General features: G+C 30.7%; 1 protein-coding gene across 1 annotated transcript in view; it reads right to left on the minus strand.

The window, feature by feature from the left end:
- Nucleotides 1-15,641, minus strand: part of LOC106678155 (KH domain-containing protein akap-1) — a 192,855-nt gene extending 177,214 nt beyond the window's left edge. Inside the window, exon 1 of the mRNA XM_014416514.3 lies at nt 15,485-15,641. The gene's annotated coding sequence lies outside the window, so the exon portion shown is untranslated. The remainder of the gene's footprint in view (nt 1-15,484) is intronic.
- Between the last annotated feature and the right edge of the window lie 4,632 nt (nt 15,642-20,273).

Raw genomic sequence — 20,273 nt, forward strand, 5'->3', positions numbered from 1 at the left:
AAGGTTATTTTCCTTAAAAATAAATAAATATTTAGTTATAAATTTTTAAAATTGAAAATATTTTATTTAATTATAATTTTAAATTAATCTATCCCATAATAACATTACTTTCATATTTACTGAAATCGTAATTTTGAATTTTAGATAATAATTATTTTTTTGTAAAAAAAAAAATTATTTACATTTCATTATATTAGCCTTAATATCCTTAATTAATTTTCTGAACAAAACATACTTACCTGCAAAACGGAAAATCATCTAGGTACTTATAATAAAGAAGGTTCTTACCTGGAACAAAAAAAAAAAAAAAATAACATTAAACAAAATTAACAGCCTGAAGTAACAAAATTACCAGCAAATTAGAATGAAAGAGACAAAATCATAAATTTGTATAGTGGTTCCGACAGTCCATTGTCAAAGAATGTTTGAGTATATTAATTCTAATAGAGCTTAAATGGGTCTTTTTTTTTCTTTCAAGAAATCAAAATTTTACTACAAATTGCACATCCCGAATGAAATGTGTTGTTCAAAAATGTGTTTATGTTTAACGAACATTAGACAGAGCTTAAGTATCCTGTGTATTTTATCTTACACGTGTATCATGTGGATCACATATTGTGTCAATTGGTATGGCCTAATTTAGCTCTTTTATAATACAGTGATTAAACCAGATTTGGGTAAAAAGTAGTTAAAAATATAACTATAACTAAATTTTCGTATCCATGACAATTTTGTTGTAGTTTAATAACTAATACGCGAATAAATATAATTTTTTACTACTCGTGCTCCTTTGATAATAACGAATACAGTTTGCTCTACTACAGAATACTACTGCCTAATGAACTTCTACTTAAATATTGTTTCTTCTTAAGAATAGAAAATATATGCTACCATTAAAAAATTAACGCAACAAAATAAATAGAAAAAAGTAAAAATTACATAATCTTAACCACCACATCCCTGGTTTTTACAGAATTTTATTAGAATAAGCCAGAACAATTTTCTTCCTGGAAACTAAATTCACTCTTTTAAAATCTGTGAAACGCGAATAGACAAAATTTCAAAAAATCTAAAAACAAAAAAAAAATATATATATGTGTGTGTTTTTCCTTCAAATTTGAGCACTGCACTCTAGCATGCTCCAGCGTGCGACCAACACCAGCTTAATATCTCATTAGGCAATTAGAAACCAGATCTATTAAAGTTCTTCACTGGTTAGGATTTCCTTACCTTAACAAAGCTTGCAATACAACAGATTATGTTAAGGTGTGCACAAAACAAGAACACGAATAAACATTCTTAAGTTAATAAAATCCCGTTGGCAACAAGAACAAAAACTAACAATGCATTTAAATAGGGCTTAACCTTTTTGCGACTTCCGCGACCATGTAACAAAACTAGTTGCGCAATCTGTGTGACCCGGGGGTAGCCAACTCTAATTGGATCAACAGCCTGGAAGAATAAAGTTGCATAACCAACAGGAATCCGCCATTAGAAGGTTCAGGTACAAGTACCAGTGGAAGGGGCGTTATCCAGTTGGCATTGCAGAAAACTGACAACTCCAGATAACAGCTGCAAAGGATATCCAATCTTAACGAACTGCGACGAATGAGGAATGTGTAAGCATAATAAACAGCCTTGTATTCTATGAATATCATGACTTACTTATTATGGTTAAGTGAACTAAGCAATCTGGTTAGAGGAGGCTAATCTCAAACATCGAAAAAACCTTACTAGTACCAATGATTACCAAAAGTATTTTAAGAGTCAGTTGAACTGAAGATTCTCAGTAATAACGATATGGGACCTCTAAAGGGCCAGAATGACAACCATCATTAAAAATCCATACTGTAGAGAGTACCATGAATCACGGAGACACTAACGCTTTTAGTCAGAATTGATTCTTAATTGTAAATTAGACACCGAAGAGTAAAAGCTTGAGAAAAGTATCGATCGATTCGTAATAGATAAGAGTGTTTGTTTGACCATTATTCGAAATAATTGTCAAACAAACACATTTTTACCTGAAAGAATAAACAGGAACACACGGTATGAAGGAAACTCTCGCAGCGTTTCAGCCACTTCCAATCCAGAATGATCGGATTTCAAAATTTTCTGAGTAATCCATTAGTATTTCTGCTACAAGATCAATCTGAATGTCAGTCAATACGAGATCAATCTGAATGAATGATGGTTCGCAGAGCGAAAGAAGTAACGTTAAGACCATATGATGGGTCCATTCATGATTTAGGAGTGGAGAAAATTATTAAATTGTAGTAAAACGGTATCAAAAAATACAATTTTATCTTTTAAATTATCAAGAAGATGGTTGAGGGTTCGGTGAAAGAAACAAAAATAGTTTACAACTATTTCTATAACCGACGTTTCTCCCCACTTCGTTGAGCTTCAGCAGGGCTGTTTAAGTTAAGAGCTTTCGAAACTTTTTTCGTTTCATTTTTCAAGTTTCGAACTATCCCAAAAATTATGGTTCTCAGTCGTAAAACAAGGGGTAAATAGCAAAATGAAAAAAATCAGTATCCATAGCAATGCCATCACACAGTATTTTTTCGGGTTTGCCTTTTGGACCTAGTTTTTCAAGTGCTCTAAGTTCTACAAACAAATTTCAATACTAAGTCCTTTATTACATAAAATAAAATAATACAATAATACCATTGATATCATCTTTCTTATCATAAGCCTCGCTGCCTGAGACAATCAGACCTCAACGTTATCGAGCCAGTGAATTACTCTGACCTGACCTAATTTTTAGTAAAAGAAATTGGTCGGGAAATCGAGTTTAGGATAATTGATTGTAACAGAAATGAAGGATTAAGCAGTGTTCTGATTCCTCCTCCACTCATTATGTTAACGTTGCATTGCTTAAATAGTAGTACGTCTTACAAAAAAGTACTTTTCTTTTTATTTTGTATTTGACGAATTCTAAAAATTGTACCGTAAAGTGGAGTTAATTTTATGACAGCGTTACTAGTGCTGGGATAGTTTGTAGGACGATCCTCGTAGAGAACCTAATCTTAGTCGACGATATAAGTCCAACTCAACATAATATCAAAACATCTTTTCAATTATGAAGATAGTCAGGGGGTGCGGTAAAAAGAAATCAACAAATGATTAAAAACTATTAATTTAGACGTTTCGACCCACTTTGTAGAGCTTCATAAGGACGGTTCCAAGCGAGAGATTTCCAAACAGTGTAAAACTAAAACTTGTGGTAGTTTCTTAGATATGAGCAATTCTCTAAAACCAACTCAATTCAAAAGCAAATTTCTATCATTCTTACCCATTTTGGAGGAGTTAGAACATTAAAATGGCAGAAACACATTCTAGCATGACCAAATTTAGGCTGAAATTCATCCTTACTTTTGATCAAATTTTTCTGTCTATAAAAAACCCCAACAAACCTAATTTTATATTATCAGGACCAAAGGGAGAGGGGCGCTAAAGACACCCAAACATAATGGGAAGAAATATCCAAAAATGGGACCATCCACAACACTATTATAGGGATTATGACACAAATAAAAAATGCACCCTAACCCCATTCTAATGACCTTCGATACAGTGCAAAAGTGTCTCAATTTATTTCAATGTAATACGAGGAACATTATCTTGTAACATTTAGTGCAGGTATTAGCGAAAAAGTAGATAGAAATAACTTTATTTATTTTCCCTAAAATAGTAAGGTCTAAATTTATTTTTTGCTTGTTTAGTATCGTTTCGACTAGGAATATTTGAAGCACAGGTTCGCAAAATGGTCTGTGCTCACCTACATAGCATATAGATGTCTCTATACAAAAATTTAATTTGAAATTATGATTTATTCCATAAAATTAATCTTAGTATTTTCAATAAAGATTCTATAATGACTTAGCATTGAATTACTGCTATGTTTTTTGTATTTCTGTCTTACTTTTACAGAAGAAAAATGTTTTGAATTCTACAATGAAGAATATTAATATAAACAATTGGAGTAAGTCAACCTGGTAACTAAAATATTCATTTGTAAAATAAGTTCGGAGTATTACGACATTGAATAATAGGAGTATTCATGATATTGTGTTAAATCTAAAATATTTTACCATGTTAAATGTTACATGTATAGGATTGTGAGCAGCCCTATTTAAACTCATGTTAAACGTTAAATACAGAGGAGCTCCTAGCGGATTTTCTGTTAAACTTGTTTTATTGTCATTACACTACTATTTATTGTGATTCACTGTTTCATTACTTTTAAAAATATCTAAAACAATACTAACATAATCAAAACGCAAACTACGAGCAGGTAACCTGACACGACAACAAACAATATGGTGACGAGTTCAGCTGGTCTCTGGCGGTTGTCATTCTCCATTTAGTAGGCCTATTAACAGACTCTAAGCCACGTTATATTGTTTTAAATGGTAAAAGAAGGAAATATTTCTCAATTTAACACGCTTTAACATGTTAAACTACTGATAATGAACAACACTAACATAAAAATATCTGTTCTAAAAACGAGGCATGGTTAATTGTAATTTTAAGTAGTGTAAGTAAAATGCGTGTACCACACCCGGATTTTATGTATCATCCTTTTTCATTCACAAAAGAGCTTATTTATATATTTTCATTATAACATTTGTTTAATGCGTAAAACAGTCATGACAACAGTACGCGCGCGCGCGCGGAAGTAGGACAGTTGTTCCACTTCAACTGTTTTTTAAAATGGGTTTAATATTTTTAAATTCTTATTAGTAGTTCGCACTGTTACTCGAATCCAACAGAAACAGCTGTCCTTTACAACACTACAGAACTACAAAACCTGTACCCTTCATAGATTGTAGCCATAATTCTTTTTTTCTTTATTAATAGTTAATTTAAAAAAAAAAAAATTTTTAATTATAAAAATGGGGTTCAATATTGGAGCTAATACAGTCCTTTGAAATCTGTTGTTATAATAGGTCTGTTCTAATAACCACTCTTGACTGTCCAAAACTTCACTGAGCATGCGTAATACGAGTCTTTCTCTCCTAAACGTGTATTGTGTATGCTCCTTACAGTTGTTGACTGTCTGTCGAAATAGGTTGTTGGAACAGATCTTATGTTTCTAAGGTAACAAGAGAAAGATATCAATGAGAGTGGGGGAAGGGAGAAAGACCAGGTGTTCCTTTGGCAGACTCATCACGTGCTTAGCCCTCACGAGATACTATCCTTCGTAAAATTTCTAACTTTTTAGCATGAGAGGAATATATTTTATTTTAACTAAAATAATTCTGAATTCACTAGGGAATATGTTAGTTTTAGTTCGTATCAAAGAACTTGCTACACAAAGCTTCTGAAGACCTCAACCATAGGCTTTCAAGTATTTTTACCCGGGTACAAAAAGGTCCAGAAAGGTTCTATTACTGAACTCCAGGTACTGGGGGGTTCAGGTCAAGCAACACGTTTCTTAGAGGACCTTTTCTAAAGTTCCAACATTTCTACCAACTCATAACTAAACCCGAGTAAGAAATCTAGAAATATTCTTACCTCGTTTCAAGAAATCCATGCAGATAGAGTTGAATTATATTTACCACTGGTGCGTAGCACGGCTGGCTCTCTCTCATTCGAGCCCTTTGACAAATTGTCAGCCGAGTCGTCGTGCCAAAATTTCGGGGCGTTAAAGCAAAAATGTCTTCGAGGCCGTAGGCTTAATACGCACGATCAGTTGGAATGAGTAAAGAATAATTTAAGAAAGCTAATTCTTGTTTTGGTTATTCAAAGACCTGTTACAACATGATTCAAAATTATCAGCTAGAACCAGCAGTCCTAAAACTGTAGCCCATCCACTCTTTTGTCTGTTTTTGGGCACAAATCAAAGAAATAGAGCTCGAGGAATGAACGAGTGACTCATACACACATATGTGTTTTGGGATGGGGGGGGGGGAAGGGGTACACACACATGTAGTTTTTGGGAAATGCCAATAGATAGATGTTTATGCTCTTTGTGATTTGAATAATGAAATACTTTTCTTTATCTTTGAAATCATTAGTAAATCTTAGATTAAAATTGTATATTTCGAAAGTCAATCAATTGGGTGTAGGTAAATTCTTTAAAATTTTGCTCGTCAAGTAACTGTAAGTTTTAGATTTAACACAACATAAATAATATTTATAAAATAATTATTTCAACCATAGAAATGGCATGTGATTTTTCTTTTGGTGAATTTTAAATTTTGTAACCTTCTCCAGAGCACTGAGATTTCTAACAGATGGCACTTTTTTTTTTGTTCCGAATTGTAAATCACACAAGAAGACTTCACATCGGGCATTTTTTAAAGATTTGCGAATAAAGGTCCAAAAAGACTCCGTCATCATAATTGAGGCATAATCATCATGGTCAGTAATTTTATTAATTATGAAGGGACGGTTGAGAAAACTCGAATTATTATATCGAATTCATAACGGACATTAATTTCTAAAACGATTTTGTTCATAAGGTTTCGCCTTTAGAACACTTTAAAAAAAAAAAATTGAAATTCATGAATATGGATTTGCCATTACATCTAATTTATAGTTAAATCTGAAAAAAAAAAAATTGTTTCCATGCCATTCGAAATTCTAGAATCAGAAGCCATGTATAGGGATACAAAATTAACATTTACCTTAAAGTAGAATTTGTTTCACCCTTAGCTTAAATCAAATTAAAATAAAAAATAATGTGGAGATTATGAAGATGAGCATGTACAGTGGAACACACTATTGCACATGGGTTACACAACAGTATATAGCCGAGACATAACAGCTTTTTTTCTTTTTTCAATTAGTGTATGAGCAAAAACCCGTAACTTTATGTTATTCCCATTTTGAACTAGGCTTCAATATCTCAGTTTCTTATATTAATCCGGTTTTCCCCAGCGTTACTAATAAGAATTGGCCACCTTCGACCTTGTCCAGTCGATAGTAAAATAGCTTTTAACTGATTGATTGATGGATCCCAGTTGTTTAATGTCTTCTAGAACAAATATCAGTAATCAGAAAGGGGCTTAAACAAAAACACTGCATGAATGGAATCAAAGTATGAGTATGACTAAAGTATTTGCCTCACAGTCCACATTCCGCACGCAAATGAGTGGGAAATATCGGGAGGGAAATTGTTAGCACTGGTTAACTCTTTTCACCAGAACAAATTTTTCTTCGATATTTACGTGAATGTTGAGTGACGGTATAAAAACATGCTCGTTCCTTCGTTGTTATTCATCCATCTGGCTCTCTTTTGTTCAACAAGGATAAGTATTTTCCTTATTTATTTATGTGGCTATTTTTATCATATTTGAGTAATAAAAAACCTCAAAAAAATTAATACACTTTCTTGAAATATTTAGGAGATGAGGACATGTCATATCCTTATTGCCGTCTTACAAACATTTTTTTTCTTATCTTATTCTTTATCTTAAATTAAAATACATTGTTTCTTTGAAAAAGTTTTTTCTCAATAAAAGGATTGTAACAATTTTTTTTTTTAATCTGACTCGTAATGTTGAACGTTTTCAACATGCTCTCCATTAACCTATTCTGCCTTAAGCATTAACATTTTTGGAGAGTGATTCCAAGTAAACATCATTAAAAAGGATATCTTCGCATTCTAATTCATTTATGACTTAATCGTGAATGAAGAGTAAGTTGAAAAAAATTGTTGCTAATACACAGCATTCTGATGAGCCCAATAGACATTATATAAAGAAAGGGATCAAAGAAAATTAGTTAAGATTAGTCGCATACATTTTTTCCGCTCCTCTTCAACTTATATAGTTTATAATACCCAACCAAGATCGAAGAATAAAAATGGTAGTGCAGGATTTCTAGCAAGTATAAAATTATGGTTTGCCCCATGCTCTAAAACCGGTTCCTCTCAATACCCAGCCCCTCCAAAAAATTACTTGTTTTAAGAGGGATGATTCCTCTACTTCCGAACCACAGCCCTTGTAAGGAATACACTTCGTATAAATGTACTCTTTCCCTGCCGGTTTCTTGACACTCTGATCCTAATCATCCTTTTTAAATCTCATGGTGGGATCCGCTTTCTTTTCAGTCGCACTAAACGCTAGAATGTCTAAAAACCTTGTAGAACCCTCTGTATCTACGCAATACACTTCTTGGAAACATGTATAATTTTGGACTTACAGAGGATTTGTAGTACCCAAAACAAAAATGGGAATTCATATATACACTTAAACTTATATTTTTTTCCAAGTTCCTATGGGCAAGCGGACCTGATTATTTATCAGATAGAACAATACTACTAAATTGAGATTGATTTTCAGTCCAAAATACGTTTTGTCCAGATGTTTTAAAGTTGTACACTCATTTACAGACCCTCTACAATTTAATTAGAGAGTTGAATATTATTGAAAAACTGCTTTATCGGTTAATAAACAAAATAAATTGGTTTTGATTAGCCTACAAAGTCGTAATTTTACCTTGGAGCACCGATAGAGAATCACTTTAATTAATACGAAATTTCTAAGAAATAATCACTCTTGAGGACTCACTAAATCACCTAACATGTGCAAATATTATCTCAAGTACCTTCTTGTAGCACGTATTCGATTAGAGATAATTGAGGAAAATACGGCTCTAAAATTAGCTATTGCCATTATACAATAAACAACGTTTGGAGGGCGATAACAAATTTTAAAATATTCGAGGTAATAAATGTTTTAATACTTGAAACCTCAGAGAAAAAGTTTGGATATCAAGGAGGTTTAAGATGATTGAGGACGGTTGTGGTGAACTGGCAATATGGCGGGAACAGCTGGAATCCACCCCACGGAGATCACACGGCCTTTAGAGGTCGAACATGTGCCTTTGTGAGGGATGTTCGTCTAATGTATCTCAACAAGAAACCGTTATTAGAGGAATAATATATTTTAGTTAAATACAATTGTTTGCTCATTACGTATGAAGAATAAAAAAATCTTAACATTCACTGTTCTAACACCAAAATTATCTTTCTTGTATTATTTGGAAATCTATTTATGCATCTTGTTCAGAATAATTTCGATGGCATGGTCTGTTAATAATGTTCATTTCGTTGAATGCCAATAAGATAATAAAAGTGAAAGGTATACAGTTAAATAAACCGAAAATACTAAACGATTCTCCAACTGTTAAAGTAATATAATTTAAATACAGTTGACAACTGTTGCACTGTAACTGGGGAATTAAACTAAAAGGCAAAATTAAACTATTATTAAATTGCCTTGTACGATTCATCTTGGAATTCTTGATCGAATCCAGCCGTCACTCATACATCTCCTTTCTCCTTAAATTCAAATCCTCTGTTCATTCTAGCAATACCCGTTTCCCGTCTTCGGACTTCCAACGACCCAACAAACCGCAGCTTTTGACAGATATCAAATACTCTTCCTAATTGAATTCCATCTGTACCATTCCCATCATCAAATCCCGCCTATTTTGTCATTTCTGATCCATCTAGTTTAGTTTCAATAGTATTAAAATAGATGTTCCCCAGTAATAATCAGATTTACTGAAAAACTGTGTTAAAATATTGTTAATTAGTATCACTTTGTACATATTTTTAAGTGTCTTTATTAAAAGTCACATTATAATTAGAAATTTTTTTTTATCACGAATTAATTTGTTTATATATACAAATAGTTGACTGTATAATTTCAAATTAAGGAGAAGATGGTCAGGGTTGAGGTAAAAAAAGAAACAAAAATAGTTAACAATAATTTTTTTTCCGACGTTTCACCCCAATATATAGGGTCAAAAGTCACTAAAGCTATCAACTTGAAGAGCCTGGATGAAGCTCTACAAATTGGGACGAAACGTCGGAAAATAAATAGTTGTTAACTATTTTTGTTCCTCTTTTAACCGCAACACTGACCATCTTCTCCATAATTAATATTTTTTTAATTGTAACTCTAAGGCAATTAGGCCCATCTAATATTTTTGTAGTATTATTCTAAAAGATCCCAGGATAAGTAAAGAATATATTAGTATTATTATTTATTTTTTTTATAAATAAGAAATAATACAAAACTATTACTCCAAGAAAATTAAAATTAGTTATATTTACGGCGGAAAATAATTATTGACGAAACGAAAATAGCTGGACTGGTTAAGGAAAAAATATTGGCTTACAAAGCAAACAATTGCTGACCTATAACATTTTTTTTTTTTACTGCTTAATCAAATTTTATTAGTCAAGAAATTAATAAATGTTAAATCATTCATACTTTTTGCGTATATTGCAAGGTAAATTACAGCAAACGAAGAAATGATTAATGATTTGTTATTTTATTAGATAAAACAACCATTCATTCAACTATAATTTTTATTCATAATAGCAACTTATTACATAAGGAAAAGTTGCGGCATATTGTTAAACCGATTTAATTTTTATTTTATTATTTTTTAGTGCATATGAAGAGGCCATTCTTCTTAATTCCAGGCAAGATAATTAATTGTACTAAAGCTACTGGAAGACTAGATATGACTACATGAAAGATATGATAGCTTGGATACGAAATATGCTATTTATTCTCGCATTGATAGTTAATTTTTTATTAGTAGGAAGATTTTTTTTTCCAAGTAATAAAACGAGTGTCAAATGTTTGACCAAGTATGAAATCTGGAAGCACAAATGAATCAGAGTGGTAACCACAAATCTGGCAATCAGTTTGAAAATACTTGGTTTAGAATACTTATTCGATTCTTACAACGAACTAGTTGGCACTACGTTTAGAATAGCATCCTTGTCGACGTACGACATAACTAGTGATGAGTCAAAAAGGAGAGTTTTCCATGATTATTCCATTAAAAGATCGGAATTAAAAAAAAGATTTACAAATATTTTGTAACTAACGAGGAACTGATTTCTGAGCAGTTACGAGGGAGGGTCTTAGTTGCTTGGAGTACTTGGTTCAGAAGGCTATGGGTCCGCTTTTTACCCCAGTCAGTCAATATTTATTTCGTAGCGCTCCCCAAGAAATTCATCTTGATATTCCTAATTTGTTGCTGCATAGTGGTGGTCCTTAATGGTCCTTATCGGACTTGAGGAATAAAAAAATAATCAAATTAAATAAAAGTGATCAATCTATGAATTATTAATAATTTTAGTATCTACTGTAAAGTAACGACAATTTTAAAATTAATAATGATGTGGAAATGAGCAATTGGTTTGTCACATACTAGGATGGCATGCATATATTTGGCAACGGCCAGAGAAAATTCTTCTGATCTAATGCAAAAACCACTAGAGTAACGTCAATACAAGCACGAAAGTGAATATTGGGCAGTATTTTCACCGTTAAAAGTAAACTGGGCTTAGGTCCCTTGTCATCAGGATGGTGATTCAAGCAAATAGGAAATAAAACTTCCCCCACTCATATATATATACACACAATATAGTGGTGACAGTTCAAGACATCATGACAAGAGACAGTTCTCATATTCATGACAATTGTTTTTGCACTAAATGTTTATTAATTTGTTCTATCCTGTCTATAAAAATAGTAGAAACGGGAACAGTTAATAAATAATTTTCTATGGTCATCAAGGAAAGAGTAATCATTCTGTAAACATGGAAAAAGTAAGCTAAGAGTCATTTTTGTTATTAAACAATTTATCTTAAATTATTTAGTGGTTTTATTTTGAATGTGAACTATTTACGAAGTCCTGAATCAGTACTAAAACAGCTTGTCGCGTATTTGTTGTAATTTATCTTTATATGTTAAAATTTGTATGACGTTATTGTTCCACATTTAATCGATATATCCCAAACCAGATATCAATCCTTACAAAATAAACTCCCTAACCACCAAACCCACTAGTTTCTAACCTTGCTTCATCATTTATTCCTGATAATCCTCCGAGGTGCCTAAGAAGATGATGGCCTTGAGACCGTTTCATGTGGAAATGTTATTATAATGCTACCGATGGGTAATATCTTCACAAATCTTGAATATAATTATAGTTCGTCACATTTACTTGTTGTATTTTTGGTTTATATACAATTTTATCTTTATATACAGGAAAAAAAATTAAAATTGAACGAAATGTAAATTTAAAATGTCAGGAATGAAGTAAAAAGTATCGATTCTTCATAATATGTTAATCGTTGGGAATGGATTTAGCAAAAAAGAATTCGACTTTCGACAGTTACACACAATGACGTAGACAAACTAAAATACCAACAAATTTACGACAGGAATTTCTTCATAGTGAAACAATTTATTAAACTTGGTTGGTATTATAAATTAAATATAATATAAACTAGTAGAAATTTATAAAACAAAATTTAACCCAGACTTAGTAAGTTGTATAGTGAAGGAATACAACCACCAAGAGAGAAAACATGGGAAAGGACCTCAGCTGGTAGTAGGTAAGACCGTTCCAAAAACATCAGTTCTGCCACTGACACATCCAGTTAATAGGATCAAACTTATAGCCATTTAAAAGTATGCATAAGAGAAATTTTATATTTAAGTACTGATTCAGTACATGCATGAAATGTTTAAATCTTAATTTAAACTAATGATTCAGTTGAAATTTAAAATATAATGGAGAGAAGCATTTCCAAGATAAGAGAACGTTCATGAAAAGCCTAGAACCCTAACCTAAGGGTAGGTAGAGAAGAAAAGAGGGACCAGGGAGCAGGTAAAAATGTTAGGGACCCAACACACCTGCCGGTCGCCATAGCAACCAAAATAATTCCTCGTTCGCCCAAGGGCACAACGCAAAACATACCGGCCATGCTTCGTCACTCATACACACACACGTATATACTAGTTACAATTAATACATCTATGTATATGTACACTTTTTTATTATTATTTCTATCAACAAATTTATATATATGTTTATTCTTTGAGATTTATTACTAACATAATCTACGTATGTATTTATATGGGTTAATATAAAATGCAAATGAACATATTGATTTTTTCTCATAAGCCATTATTATAAGTGTACTATAGATCAAGAGGGCAAAAATAAAAAACAACATTTTTTCGATTTTCCTAAATTTTAATGTTCTTGCAGTAACCTAATGCTTATAATAGGTTAAAAAATGTATCAACTAATAATTAATGCTATTAATTTAAAATAACAACCGAAAAGAATAAAAATTTCATTTAGATATAATTAAATTACGTTCAAAACAGTGGCTTAAATGTAGTTTGTTTACATTGCTTCAAAAACGTACAATTCAGTCACTATTTTAATTATAAAATTTAAATAATTTTAATCTTTATTCTATTAGGTTATGATTTTAATGTTAAACAATTAGTTACCAAAAGTATGTGTTCAGAACAATAAAATCTTCGAAAATTGCCAAAATATAGTTCTTTATTATTGGCTAAACCTCAAGATCTTAAAAAAATTTATATTACCAACAGTATATACATTTATGTATCTATAGTATTACTATATTACATACATATATTATATATGATTTAAACATTTAAACAGCCGATTAAAATAAATATATATCGTTTCAATTGCAAGTAAGCTTCTGTACTAAAGAAAATTTTCAAGAAACTGTTGCATAAAATTATATAAAGATATAATTTTATGCAACAGTTTCTTAGGAGGGTATTATAAATTAATCAAGTTATACAACAAGTAAATAAATATTAATTAATTCTTTATAAAATAAATACACTAACGAATACAGTACATTGATACGTTGCTACAGAACATTAATTTTATTTAACTACATCGTCAAATTCAAGATTACTATGTTATTCCTTCGTTTAAAATCCATTGTTTTATAAACATTAACATAATTGAAACATTTTTAAAATAATTAGTGTAATGACTAAGGTAAATTAGTAAATGCTTATGAGAGAAAAAAAGTAATGCGATTTAATTTTAATTGCTTAATTTCATTAAATCATTAAAATTGCTCAATTTCATTAAATACCACGGGATTAACAGTTCAGCTTAGGAATTGTGTCTTAATTTCACTTATAGTATAAAATAAGTTTGTAAGAATACAAAACATAAATAAATTTAGCAAAATAAAAAGTACTTATTAGTGTAAATATTATGAAATTATTAAAAATAAAATATAGAAAATTATAAAAATACTAATGAAACTATAACTACCAATATCTTTCAAAAATGGTTAATTAAAAAACAAATTATTGAATAATATGATTAAAATGGTCAAATCTCAAACATATAGTTAAATTAATAAAACAGTGTCATAATAAGCAACATTGAACAAAAAAAAAAGGTTATTTAAAGAGGAGAGCTAATTTTGTTGCAATATTTGTAAATATCCCTAGTTATATAGTTTCGTTTATCCCATTTGGACATTACAATCGTTTACAATACAAGCTAAATGTTTAACGTTCAAGTAATGACTATAATTAAGTTAAAACGTGAACATTTCTTATTAAATTCAATTTGAAATAGTTTGGTTAACCAATTTTTTTTTTGTTAAATTCCCAATTAAAATATCGAATAATTTTGTTGTGTCTTAGATATTTTTTTTTTTTAATAAAAATTATATTTTCAATAATATGAAAAATTAAATTTTCTGTTTTACAGCAAGAGTTACTTTATTTTTACTATTAAAAGGAAAGAAACAACTAGCCATTGTCACAATGTCAACAATATTAAATTTAGACTGATAATTAGGCAAATCATCTACCGGAAAATTAAAAACCAATGGTTTCAGAATAGACATTACATTAAACCCGGTCAGGTAAGTTTAAATGGTTTAAATACAACATTAAAGCTCACCTATAACACTATTTGGCCAATTTAAAATACTTCTTTCATAGTTAAGTCGATTATTATTAAATTAATTGATATTTATTTTTAATTATGGTTTCGTAATATTATAGATGTGTATATAAAATTATTAATTGGTGTTGGGTTATAATAAGGTTTATAATTATATCTACTTATTGTTTAAATTTAGTAAAAAAAAAAATGAATTCAACATTTTTTCGTATTTCTACATCTTTTATTCAAATAATTATTGATAGATACTAATACGTTTAAATATGTTAAACATAATAAGGGATATACTAGGTCTTAGAAAATATACCACATATTATAGGTATTTTAGAATAAGTACAAAATATAAACACCTGAAAATTTAAGGATTAGTTATTTTTACTGAATATCGAATACATATTAAACTTCTAATTTATGAAATAGGGTAATTATTGAAATAAATTAATTTCGTGTATGTTGAAGTAAGTATTGAGTATGGTTAGGAATAAAATATGGTATTAAAGATACAAAATTTAATTGTTTAAATGTCATTTACAGGATATTTTCCCGCCGATATACAAAAAAACACATAATGCAGGGGAAATATTGATCGAATAGTAAATGTTTTGGGGGTACGCGGGGACTATTAGCTTTCTTAAGAAGGAAGCAGGATGCAGGGGGAATTAAGATGTCCTTGGTGCAGGACTCGCAACTATTCATTCATGGCCTCTAAGAATAATTTTTCACTCACCTTGTCCATTTTGATGTCAAATGTCAGCAACAGTAAGGATATCCAAAGTTGATCAGTTTGAGATGTGTCAAATAGAGAAGCGAGCGACTGTAACGAACCCTATGGCTTCCCAAGGGGGACTGAGGAGTCTCAGTTTGGGACACCACGTGGCTACCGGCTCGACAATGCGCAGGCGCCCCCCCACTCCTATATCCAATGGCTTTGTAGAACTTAAAGAGCACTTCTCTCTTATCTTATTGCGCTCTTTGATGTTTGTTCACAGTGTGGCACTGAAAGAGAAAAAACGAGATATCTTGTCTCTGTATCGTCGAGATTAAGTCGAGTTGCCCCAGGTCGTGTGAGCTCATTCAGAGTTAGGAACCATTCACTAGTGGCATGCGTTCAATGCTACTCGCTTTCCTAAATGACATGTGGCTATATAGAGTCAAGGAGCTATTAGTTCAGGCAAAGGAATTTACTGTAATAGTACAGGAGCCCAATGCATGCATACCTACACTCAAAATTTTAAAAATAAGTCCCAATCACACCAAAACGTATTTCTGTCTAAAACTTTTACTAATTAGCCAATTAATTCTATAAATTAGTCCCTTTTTTGACCTTTAGCTCCTACTCTACGAAAAGTTATAAAAAATTAAACATTATTAAATTCTGCGTCGAATGAGTAATATAACTTATTAATTTATAGCTCTACAAATGCACGCAAAATTAACACAGAAACGCGTTTTTGGCGGTCCTAGAATAGTTAATTAACATCTAATTAGTTTCATCCAGATATAAATTTGAAATCAGAGTTATGCATTTTTTATTTTCTGCCCATAACTTGAACTGTGCATACTAGTGATAACCCTTAAATTATTATACCATAAATTATTCGCTTTGATGTACTGTCCTGTGATATTTGTTTTTTTTAATTGTTTTCAAACAGTTATATTTAAGAAGCTTAAAATGAAGAAGGTCCTGCTCATGATTTGATCCCAGTCATAGCTAGTAAAATATTACCCAAAAAAGGTATCGTTTTCATTTCACCAATTTATATTAGTTTTCTACGTCCTCGATATTTTCCAGATATGTGGAAGAAAGCCGAGCTGATAATAATCCACAAGCCTGGTAAAATCACTAAAGAAATCAGCAGCTATAGACCCATCAGTTTATTACCCATTTTTGGGAAACTACTGGAATTAGTAATAGAAAAAATATCTTCTTTTTTTCAGTGCAACGACATTATTCCGGAATTTCAATTTAGTTTTCATTTTAGTCATTGCACTCCAACTGGTATGACAAACGGAATTTATAATAAACGGATTCTAAGTAAAGAAAAATACCTTGGTACCGTTCTTGGACTATCAACAAGCGTTTGATAAGGTCTGGCATGGAGGTCTCCTGTACAAACTAAAGAAAATATACACTCCGAAATACTTATACGATATTCTGAGATCATTCCTCAACGAACGAACATTTTATTTCAGAATAAATAACACAAATTCTACCCTCAGACTAATCTATTCCGGTACTCAATAAGGTTCAGTCCTTTCTCCCACTGTGTTAATTTTTATCTTCAGTTGTTTTCTCTCAAAGTCATGAGTTTGAGTCAACGGTTGCAGAGTCATCTTAGTGACCTGACAGTACTTTACTAAACGAATAATTAGTAATAATGTTGAACAATGTACTCCAAATGGTTTTACACTCAGACGCCCACCAAACACTCTGGAATTAATACTCAGAAGTAAAAAAGTGCAATGGAATCCTACCAGTGAAGCAATAAGGTACATGGGAATTCACCTCGATCGTGTTATATGGAACCACCATATTAACATTGAATGAACCCAAAGCTACGCAAGATTAGCAAAGCTATATCCTGTCGTAAATAGAAAATATAAAATGAAATCAAAAACAACCTCTTATTTTTAAAGCAATACCTAGTCCACTACAGATGAATGACTGTAAAATCTAGTGGGCGGTATCCCTTACAAAAGGAAAATCGTAAAATCGTTGTATAGAACATAGAAGAGCGAAACAACAATGAACTGATGCATAGCTATGATGTTGATATCAAAACGATTATAACGATGAGATATTTCAGTTTAGATAGAATAGAAATTTTAAATATTTATTTATTTGTTTTTGGGGATAACCCAAATATAAATAGAATTGGCGCCAAACTTGGCATAGTAGTAAATTATTTACAAAATTAAAAAATAAATAAAATACGTAAGCTGATATTCTTAATTTTGTTTAAGAAATCTGTTATAGTAATTCTTTATTTAAGATAAGGAAACCTGAATTTTTTGCAATATTTTATTAAACACACTTGAAGGTTTTAGGGATGATGGAAAAACATTTGAATATGTTTAAATGTATGTACATATTTTGAAAAATGTAATTTTCTAATTCCAAAATAGAGATTAACAGTTTATTTTAATGTTTGCCATTTAATATTCTTTAGTTATATAGACACTAGATCTAATGGCTGCAATTTGACAGGAGCTATTCTATCAATATGGATTTTAAAAAAAGTTCTATTGTATCAGAATTAGGATTATATTTTATGTCAAAGATTATATATCTTTAAAAGTGAAATTATATATCTATATCCAGAGCTCAATACTTCATGAAAGCCACCTTTATTTTATCTCTCGAGTTTTGACAATTCCGAAATAATATTGGTCGATTTATAAAGTTTATGAAAATTAAATTGGCCTATGATACATAAAGTTTCTTTTTGGTAGTGAAGTCGTCTTTGTGACCCCTTCCAGTTCTTCTTTCCTCTTTCACTTAAATCTGGATGTTCCTATAGGAAGAAATATTTCAATGAGGTAATCCCTTAGGAAAATTAATAATAAAAATATTTTAAATAAGTAATTTCCTTTTCCTAAAGATGAAAATTTCCAAAAATCTCAAAATATTTTAAAGGGCTTTAATAAAGAGGCATTAGATTGGAAATATATTTAAATATTGTTATATTTAACCTTTAAATATAATATTTCTTTAACGAAATTTTAAATGTAATAGAAATAAAGAACCCGCAAATACGCTGTTGTGTTCACCTTGAACTTAAGTGGTCCCAGCTTGTATAATGGGGAGAGAGGCCCATTTTGTCACAGGCATTTAATTCGTGTTAACTTTTTATTCCTGATATTAAATCAATAAATGTCGGCTTATTCAAACATGATTAGTTTTACTCATAAGGTGGTAACTATATTCATAGTATACATCGAATTCAAATATTTTGTGTGATGATGGAAATGTAGTTAACGGCATGTCTAAACAAGGAAGAATGAGTGTATGGTTAGATAAGAAACGAAGATTTTTTTTTTTTTTTACAGATTTTGACTAAAATTAAACTCAAATAAGTTAATGCGTCCGCCAAGTGGATAGTCAAACCGTTGCAAAATATAATTAAATATTTTTATTAATTTTTAATTAAATATTATTAGTTATCAATCAACTATTATGAATTTATTAAATTCAATATTTTGTACCATATAATTCCAAATATGTTAGTATACTATTTCTTTTCAATTTTATGTTTCCCTGAATGATGATTGTTATCTCTTCTTGTTATATTTGCATTTTTAATGATGAGGACAATAAGACGACTGTCGGCTTGGATCTGAATATCAAAATAAAAAATTACATTTTTTTCTGGCTCCAAGAAACATTTGAGACAAATTTGAAGCCAATCGAACAACACTTTTTGCCCAACGGTCTATTTGAAACAATACATCGATAACATTCGGGAAATTAACAAAGGATAAATTTTAAAAATTAGTAAAAAGTGTATGGTTATTAGTAATGGTTGAATTAATTGGTCCTTTCAAATTAATTAAACGATTTAATAATAACGATTTAAATAATAAAACTGTAAAAAACTAATGCTTATGAATAATGCAACGAAAATAATTAAATTCGTAACATCAAAAAATAATCACCTGTAAAGAGGTTACATCACCATGAAGTAATCAAAAAAATCTTCGGTTAATAAGTTAATCAGAAAGTTTCAGTAAATCCTTCCAAAAGAAAACAAAAATTTACTATTTAAACCGCTGAGTAGTCATTAGGGGTATTCATGATCTTTAGTTTAACATGTTAAATGGAAAAACTCATCTTAAATGGAGAAATATTTCCTTCTTTTACCAATTTAAAACTATATAACATGTAACATGGTTGAGAGTCTATTACTAGGTCTGTTAAATGGAGAATGTCGTCACGAAACAGACCAGATGAGCTTGTCACCGTTTTATATCCTGTCGTGTTAGGTTACTTACTCGTAGTTTGTATTTTAATTTTTTTTTTAAAATACACTCAGTAGCCAAACTTTTACACTTCTACTTTTCACTTATTTTTGGCATGTTGTAATAAATTACTTAAATCAAAACTTAGAAGTAAACAATAACAAGAAGTTTTGGAAGAAAAGGTTACTAAACAAGTTGCTCAAAAAATATGCAGGGAGCTCTTATGCATTTATCATTTAACATGACTTTAAATAGAGTTTCTCACAATTCTATACTTATAACATACTTATATTGTAGTAATACTTATATTGTAGCAACTGTAGTAGTAGCGTAAACTGTATGATAGTTTTCGTCATGATACCATTTACCGTCGTTACAGCGGTCTCTCTCTAGGTCTGATGGTTAACAGTACGCACAGCGGCAGTAGGGGTATTCATGATATTGTGTTAAATGTAAAATGTTATACCATGTTAAATGTTATAAATATAGCATTGTGAGCAGTTTTATTTAAAGTCATGTTAAATGCTAAATGCATAAGAGCTCCTAGCGGATTTTCT

The sequence above is a fragment of the Halyomorpha halys genome, unplaced genomic scaffold (assembly GCF_000696795.3).
Source record: "Halyomorpha halys isolate HHAL.00 unplaced genomic scaffold, Hhal_1.1 Scaffold126.1, whole genome shotgun sequence".
Lineage (NCBI taxonomy): Eukaryota > Metazoa > Arthropoda > Insecta > Hemiptera > Pentatomidae > Halyomorpha > Halyomorpha halys.